The sequence below is a fragment of the Macrotis lagotis genome, chromosome 6, assembly GCF_037893015.1.
Source record: "Macrotis lagotis isolate mMagLag1 chromosome 6, bilby.v1.9.chrom.fasta, whole genome shotgun sequence".
Taxonomy (NCBI): domain Eukaryota; kingdom Metazoa; phylum Chordata; class Mammalia; order Peramelemorphia; family Peramelidae; genus Macrotis; species Macrotis lagotis.
In genome coordinates, this window is record NC_133663.1 from 50,313,454 (window position 1) to 50,323,151 (window position 9,698).

Consider the following 9,698-nt stretch of genomic DNA (forward strand, 5'->3'; position numbering starts at 1 on the left):
AGATATTTGTTTCTATGACGTCTAGGGACCTCAGATTCCTCATTTGGAAGATTAGGATATTGGACTCTATGATTTTAACATTAAAGGTATCAGACTCATGATTATCGGCCACAGGTATCCAGCAATGAGCTCTGCAGACCCAGATTAATATGTAATTAGTGTTTAAAAAATTAAAATATAATAAATATAGATCACATGAATTTGCAGTTTTCTGAGTCGATATGCAGTTCATAATCTATGGAATTCTGAATTCAAGGAGTATTTATGGAGGGTATATACATTAAGGCTCAAATGAATAGGCAGCAAAATAATAAGTTTTTTTAGACCCAAAGCACGTTTTAGGGTAAGTAGCAGAAAATGATTTCACAAATCAAAATTTTAAGACAAATTCTTTTGAAAAGGTTAGTGGATATAGAGAAGAGAGAAAAATATAGAGAGAAATCCCAAGGACTGACTTGTACTCTCTAGCACAAAGCAAGACTACCATTATGTGGACAGTACCTTAACTAGAGGTAGTTTGACCTGATAGTTTCTTATATTAATTTATTATTCTTACTAACAAGATGCTAAGTTCAGTTGTATCTATACTACTGAAAGCATAAGTGTTACCAATCAACTAAAAGCCCTGGAGATGTATGGCCTAGTTTCTGCTCTCAGCACTAAGAATTATGTGGAGGCCCATATGTGCATGAAATAGAGAACACTGGACAGGTGTTATCTATAGCAATGTATAAATTAACTGTAACCCTAACTTAAAATCAATGGCAAGACTGTAAACCCATGACCCAGTCAGAATGAGGAGAGATAAATAATTCCTTGAATAATCGAGAGTATTTTGGAGGACTTTCTCAATTAAAATGATGATGAGGTTTTCTTGTTCTCTTAGTTCTGTATAGTTAAATCAGTTTTTTCTTCAATCAGTATAAGGTGAGAGAAAGGTGTTGGAAAATTTCTCAAAAATTTAACTTAACCTTTCTCACATAGAGGTTTTTGCCCTTGGTATGGAAAACTATACATATGGGGAAAACAAACTAGGATTTTCTATTTTGAGTAAATCTGGAGAAAGCTATAATAAAATTGCTTATCAGAAAACCATCAAAAAGAAAAGAGAAATTCAAAATTACTAACATATTGAGTAATATAAATCATGCATACTTCCCTGGATAACCAAGATAAAGCATGAGGGACTCCTGAAAGATATTACATAAGTAAAAACAACCAATTTTTTAGGGTTTTTTTAGGTTTTTAGGTTTGAGTAACCCATCCAATGTTGGAAGGTTAAACATGTGGGAATTCTTTTTGCAGATGTTGAACTTTTTAGGTCTGAGTAACTGGAATTTGCTTTAATTCATAAAATTAAAATATCAGGTTTATAATAGACTTTTAAGGTCTGGAAGATACATAACTCTGCCTTCAGTCTTGACCACGCCTAAAATATACTAGACAAACGTGTCATGCAATTTTTAAAGACCCCAGAGAAGAAATTCAACCAACATTGTCTATCATGAAATGTATCTTTATATATTCAATTCCCTCCTTTGCATTTTAAGATCAGTGTAAGGAGGAGGGATCTTAGATTGGTAAGGAAAAAAGGCCAAGTTCTACTGGAAAATAAAATAATTCCTGATCTGACCTTTTCTTTAGTGTCCTGTGAATTTATATTGAGTAATAGATCTTCAATACTGACTGAAGCCTTGCCCTAAAATTAAAATACATCTTAGAAACCTACCTTAATTAAATATGTGTCATTGTGGGCCCTAAGAATATGCTCTGCCTGGTATCAACCTGTGTAAAAGTTATGTTGGAGAGTGATGTTGAGGGAATGTATATCAAAGAAACCCTTTCCCCATTCAGAAAATACACAAACATTCTGTGTTCCATCAGCTTACTATGTGGTGTTGAAAAGCCTTTTAATTTACTTTTGAGACAGAATTGAATGCATATTTAAAAAAGCACAAAAAGAGAAAATTTTTCTCCCTAGTGATTTTTTTTAAATGGGGGAGAAAGAAATGGGAAGGAGAAAATTAGCAGCATCTGGAGAAATAACAAACAGGGCTGTAGCTGCTTTATGACCACACCTGGGTCACCATATAACTGTGAACAAATGGTGCCTTTGTTTCTTCTGCCCTTGTTATGTTTATTCTTTGCTGATCTTAAGTGAAGGAATATTAGAGGTAGAATATACTAGATTAGAACCATGTGAGCTCCCAAAGATGCACTAGTCACCAGAGATACTCCAGTTGGAGATGTCAGTCTTTAGATGAGTCACTCCTTTGCTTGAATGTCTCAAATAATCCACTGTTTTGTTGGGTCTGGCAGGTTACTGCTGAGGACTGGCTCTTCAATGACCTTGGATATTTCAGCTGTTCATTGTCTTTGCTTTCAATTTTATTTTCAAGTTCACAAGATCTACACAGAGACTGGTACTAAGCAGAATGCATTGTACAAATGAATGGCAGAAAAATAGCTATCCCCATGCCAAGCACTCTCTTACTGCCCTCTGTGAAATTCATATGCCTATAAACCAATTAAAGATATATTTATCAAAGACATCTATAATGTAGAAAAGGAAGGGGCCATTCATTTAACAAAATTGACAGATATTAGCTATTTAGTACAAGGTCCATACTGGTATATATGAAATATTAAAAGAACCAAAAGAAAGACTCCACTGACATGATTCACTGTAAAGGATATACAAATATAGCTATGAATAACATGATATTAGGAGGTATGAATGAGTTGCAACTGCACTAATGAAAAGAATATTCATACCATTGAAATTCATAGATCCCCAGTTTCATTGAAAGTCCGTCTTTTCTACTGAAAGAGGATGTTCAGTTTTACCGGGGAGTTGATTCTTGGTTGTAAACCAAGATCTTTTGCCTTCTGTAATATCATATTCTAAGTCCTAAGAGCCCTTAATGTAGATGCTGCCACATACTGTGTAATCATGACGATAGAGCCATGGTAGCTGAATTGTTTGTTTCTGGCAGCTTTTATTATTTTCTCTTTGACTTGGGAGTTTTGGAATTTGGCCATAATATTCCTGGAAATTTTTCTTTTGGGATCTCTTTCAGGAGGTGACCAGTGAATTCCCCTCAATTTCTGTTTTATCCTCTGCTTCTAGGACCTCAGGGCAATTTCGCTGCATTATTTATTTATTTATTTACTTACTTATTTATTTATTTATTTATTTTTAGGTTTTTGCAAGGCAATGGGGTTAAGTGGCTTGCCAAGGCCACACAGCTAGGTAATTATTAAGTGTCTGAGGCCGGATTTGAACTCAGGTACTCCTGACTCCAGGGCCAGTGCTCTATCCACTGTACCACCTAGCCACCCCTGTTGTATTATTTCTTAAAAAATGAAGTCTAGGTTCTTTTCCTGGCCATGACTTTCAGGTAGCCCAATAATTCTCAAATTATCTCTTCTGAATCTGTTTTCAAGGTTGCTTGTTTTTCAAATGAGATATTTCATATTTTCTTCTCTTTTGGGGGGGGTATAGTTTTTTATTTCTTCCTGGATTATCACAGTCATCAGCTTTCTTTAGTTCCATTGTGCATTTGGAGGAATTATTTCCTTCAGAGAACTTTTTTTTTACCTCCTTTTCCAGATGACTAGTTCTGCTTTTTAAGGCATTCTTTTCCTCATTTCCCTTTTGGGTTGCCTTTTTCCATTTGTTCTAAACTGGTTTTTATCATATCACTTTCTTCAGTATGTTTTTGTATTCCTTTAAGAAAGCTGTTGATTTGATTTTCATGATTTATCTGCAATGCTGTCATTTCTCCTCCCAATTTTTCTTCTACCTCCCTTAATTGCTTTTCAAAGTCTTTTTGAACTCATTTTCTATTTCTCTTGGAGGTTTTGGCTACAGAAACTTTGATTTTGTCATCTTCTAAATTTTCCATGGGACCAAAGTAATTTCCTATGGTCAGATGCTTCTTTTTTTTCTGTTGTTCATTTCCTTGGCCTATGACTGATTTACCATACTTCCAAGGCTTTTTTTGAGGGGGGGGGGAGGTTGGGATACCTCACTGAGACTTTAATTCTTCCAAGGTCTTATGAGAGGCTCTGATTATTCTCTTGCCTGATATGTGGATGACCACAGGCTCTCGCCTCTGCTCTAGAGTTGTCAGGAGGATCCCTGCTGGGCTATGGTGTTGTGGGGACCCAGATTGTGACTTCGATCTGAGTGTGGGAAAACAACAGAGACCTACCCCAGGGAGAGCAGAGTGACCTCTGTAGTCTCCCCTGACCCCCCTTACCGTCTGTGGGCTAAGAGCTCTGGACCTGCTGGGTGACTCTGCTGATTTCCACTGCTGGTTCTCACCACAGGTCTGCTCCACACTTACTCTGATGTGGCAGAGTTCTCTCACCTCCCCTTTGGGCTATCCCCAATGATCTGGAAACTGCCCTCTTTGCCACTGACCCAGGCACTCATCCCAGATGTGCTGTGGCTGTGGCTTCCCCCACCCCCACCCCCTTGTCCCAGTGAAACCGGCCTTTCCCATGGAACTTTTAAGTTATCTTGGACTGGGAAATTGTATCACTCAGTCTTTCTATGAGTTCTGCCCCTCTAAAGTTTGGTTAGAATCATCATTTGATGCCTTTTAGAGTTTTGGGGGGAATGAGTTTCTGGGAATTTCTGCCTTCATGCTGCCATCTAACAAATACGAGTACTGACTTATGGTAGGCTTTATTTACTTATTGTTGTTGTTTTTATCCTTCATTCTTGAAGAAGACCATGACATCAGGGAGGTGGTATGACAGGCACATGAAGTGGATTTGAGTGAGGGTGTGTTGTGCTAAATTAGAGGCTCACTTTCTCCTCTGGAGCTATCTAGATTTCAGTGGCCAGATATGAATCAGGATGCCTGGAGATGACCCTGGATGTGAGAAAATCAAAGTTAAGTGACTTGTATTAGTATTAAGTGTCTGAGGCTGGATATGAACCCAGAACCTGCAGACTCTGGAGTTGGTGCTATATACACTGCCTCACCTACCTGCACCTATTTACTTTTCAATTACCAATTATAAGGATTGTTATGTGGAAAGAGAAGTAGGATTTATCCTTAAGCAAAGAGATCAAATTATAGTTCTCAATGATCTAACCATGCCCATTCCTTAATGTAAAGGGCTTCATAAAACTTGTAGGAAAATTGTTCATATGTTTTATTTCCTCTCTTGAAGGGAGGAATCAAGAGGAATAGTTAAAAAAGATAGAAATATTTCAGGGATTGTAGGAGACAGAATCAAATATTAGCTCTCATGCTTTCTAACTCTGTGATCTTGGACAAGTCTTTTAACCTCTATAGACAGTTTTTTCATGTGTAAAATCTATCAACTAGATTGCTTTGATCATCCCTTCCCACTTTATATCTATGGCTTTAATTTTGTACCTATAGGGCCCTATGTAAATGGAAAATAGAAGCAAAAGTGAACTACAAATCATTTCCTGTGAGTCTCACAACAAACTTAGGGAGTCAATTATGCCAGTCATTTTCTCCATATTAAAAATGAGGAAATTGAAGTTCACAGAGGGCACGTGAGCTACCCAAGTTCACAATAGGGGAAAGGTGTAGCTAAGATAGGACTTGATTCTAAATCTTGGGCTCTTTCAACAATACAGCATTGACTTGGATCAGAGTCATAGCTAGGCTATGGAAATCAGATTTTTGTCTCAGAATTTAAATTTAGAGAATTAGCTAAATGTCCATTCCTTCAGAAATATTAAAACAGCAATTTAGGGTGCAGTTAACAGTTATTGAAAATAATAAATTAGTATGGAGAAGTATAAGGATTTTGTTTTCTTTCACCAACTTCCTTTCCTTGTGGCTACGTGGTAACAGAGAATGTAAAAATATATTCTGTTGGCTTGTTTTTTTTCTAGACATTTCCTGTTTTTTTAAGGACAAAATTAACCTAGAGGTAAACATAAATTTTAATTGTGGTAGAGAAACAAACTGTTGTGCAAATGTTAGGGAGTTTTCTAACTGGGGGATCTAAGCAGTTGGGAATGTGCTCTACCAATTTAATCACTTATAAATTGGACAGAGTAGCAGAAGAGATGATATTTGTGCATTCTTCTAAAAAAGACCATGACATCAGGAAGGTGATATCATGGCAATTAAGTGAATTGGAATTGAGTGAGGGGGTGTTATACTAAGTCACCTGCCTCACTTTCTACTCCCGAGACATCTGGGTCCAGTGACTAGCTATGAATCGGGATGATTGGAAATGGCCCTGGATGTAAGGCAGTCAGGGTTAAATGATTTACCTAAGGCCACCTAGCTAGTAAATATCAAGCATCTGAAGAGCAGATTGAGCTCAGGTCCTTTTGCTTCCAGGACTGTTGGTTTATCTACTGTGCCCAGCAAAGAGACTTACTAAGATTTCAGGGGCAATTATATTGTTCCTTAACAAAAAAGTGACTATTATAATAGGATATGATTGTTTAAATCATTTTGTTTAGGGTTGGGTTTTGTTTTTGCAAGGCAATGGGGTTAAGTGGCTTCCCCAAGGCCACACAGCTAGGTAATGATTAAATATCTAAGGCAGGATTTGAACTCAGGTACTCCTGAGTCCAGGGCCCATGCTCTATCCACTGTACCACTTAGCTGCCCCTGATTAAATCTTGAGAATAAAAAAGGGTATGACAGGGAGGGCAGTCATAAATACTGGTTATCGTGTACCCATCAGAACAACCATTCAAGACTACTGGTTGTTCCATTTTTCCTGGTCATATTTATGGTGCCTACCCCCAGATGAAAACATTTTAGTTATATCTCTCTGTTGGAAATGGAAATAAAATATATTAAACCATACCCCTACTTTAATACTTTTTTAAAGTGCTAAATATTAGGCCAAATAATCAGACATTTTCTCAAAATTTCAAATACTACCACAAGAAGATGGGGAAATTCTTTAACCTGCCTTTGTTAAAAATGATAACCCTTGTTTCTAGAGGGAAAGAAGATTTTGGTAAAATAATTATTGTTGTTTAGTAATTTGTCAGTTGTGTATGACTCTTTGTGATGTCTTTTTTAGGGGTTTTCTTGACATGTTTATTTGGTTTGCCATTTCCTTCTCCATTTCATTTTATAGATGAGGAAAAGGAGGCAAACAGGGTTATGTGACTTGCTCAGGATAACATAGCTGCTTAGAGTCTAAGGCAGAATTTGAACTCAGGTGTTCCCAACACCAAGCCCAGCAATCTATTCATTGGGCCATTTACCTGCCCGGAGGGATACAATACAATACACCAAGCCAAATATTCATATGTGTAAGAATTCAAAACTAGTTTGTATGAAATTGTCATTAAATTGGGGTCAAAAATGTTACTACTCCTTCCCTTTCCTTCCAGAAAACAATAAAACAGGAAAAACAAAACAAAGCAAACACCTCACTATCTTGCTTGTAAATCATATGGCACAGTAAAATCAGAGTAGTGAGGCAACAACTTGAACACGTTTTCCTGATTAGTACTTTACATGAGATTCAACTGCTGTGAATTTTAAAACAAACCTATCTCTGCACAACCATCTATAAGAGAATTTTGATACGTTTACCTGGTCTGATAATAAACTTCAAGCCAATAGGTTGGTTCATCAATTGGTTATTTGACTAAGTTGAATATGTTAAGAAAATCAGTAGGAAACCCATCAAGATCTTCTATTTTCAGACACTTATTCCTCTCATTCAATTGTATGATCATAAAGGTATATTTTGCTATTGAAAAACATGATCCAAAAAAACTTTTCATCCAAAATGTGTCCTGATAGTCTTCTCATCAAGGATATATCTCACAGGCCACCCCTGGAAATATTTATGATGTGAGAAAGTAGACACACTGGAAATATCTGGATCCTTGAAATTTTCTGATTTTCTGTTATCTTTGGCACAAATGAATTTAGTTGGCATGTGGCCATCTTCAGCAATTCTTCACAAAATCAGAGACTAAAGTTATAGAATTCCAATATAGTGGTTCCTTTAGCATTGCCAATGAGTAGAGAGACTATAGAAAGTAGAGATAATTTTTTCCTCTTATCATATCGAATTTAGAAGTAGTTTCACAATATTTTATCTTCTCCCTCTATAATAATTTATAAATGATATAACATTTTAAACTTTAAATTTATCACTCAGAATAGCTATTTTTCCATCCATGGCAAGATCAACTATCTGCTAGAACTCTTTGAGATTCTTGTTATAGTGATTTTGTATCACTTAATCTTCTCTAAATCTGGTAATAGAATTAAAGACAATTCAAATTCTGCCATTGATACAATTTGTATTACCTTTGACAAGTTACAAATTTGGAATTAAACTTTCTAGAGAGTAAGTTACCTTGGCTCTGGGATGGCACCTTGCAAGTAAAACATAAATAATTCTTCAATGGTTATATTTTAATAGCTTAAAATATATGACCATGTTATACTTTTTTGTTAAATATAGGTGGAGAAAAACTAATAAGGGAAATGAGATTTACAAGTCATTTTATATTTTTTCATTTTATTCTCACAGTAATGCTGTGAGGTAGGTTAGGAAAATATTCATTAATCCCATTTTGGAAATGAATAAATGGAGTTTTAGAGGTTCAAATTGTTTTGCTTAAGGTCATATGAATACTGCAGAGTAGAGACAAAATTTGCACCCATCTTTTGTCTCTAAAGGCAACATTTTATTACTTTATTCTTTCCATTAATTGTTGTTAATATTGCTGTTGTTGATGTTCCTTCATTTTTGTAGAGGACCATGGAAATCATGTCTTAACTCACATGTGATTTGTATTTAACTGAGGCAGAGTTGCACAAAATCATCATCTTCACTTTCTTTTCCTCAAGTCCAGTGGCAAGACTAAAAGAAAAGACAATGGATGATGGATCAAACTGCAGGGGATGATCTTGATGTCTTCCATATCAGACCAAGCTCTTCATATTCCAGTGCTTATTTGAGCTACCTTCATGGCCACTGGAACAAATTGTTCTCATCCACCCATTCAGGGGCAATCAACATATGCTTATGGATTTGAGATTTGCAGATTACCCACAACCCAGTTTAGTCTATATACTGAGACGATTTATCAGGGTGTAAGTACTGTGCTACAGCTTCTTGGAGTCACCATTGAGAGTTGGGTGAATATGGAAACTAAAGGTGAATGAACAGTTCTGAAAAGGTCTTAGCAAATCTTCTCCCTCCGGAGTGCTAGTCCTCCCTAAACAGCCCAAACCACTCTTAGAGTACAGTGTGATAAAAAAGAAGGTTAAGGGAACTAGAGTTCATGTGTGCTCCACACCCCTGCTCTCATGGGGAATGAAACCTTCCTCAGTCAGGATCTATTGAAATGATACCTATTTTCTCCTTTTCTTTGATGTTACTTTCTTATTTTGATCAATTCAGAAGAAAAATTGCACATCAAATAAAGCAATATCATTTTGATTTCATTGATGTAAGTGTTAAGTATATTGAGTCCAAAAACAAAAGCAATGCAAAGAATGGATCATAGTATCCCCTCCGATCCTTAATTTTGCTCACACATGATAGAACTCATGTATTTGTCCAGTTCTGACTGAAAATTCAAAATTCCAGGGTAAATTAAAAAAGTTTTCATTGTTAAAATTCCTCTTTCCAACTTTATATAATATTTCATTTTTCATAAAGTATTTTTTAGGTAAAAGAAGTCCCCCCAAAACTAACAT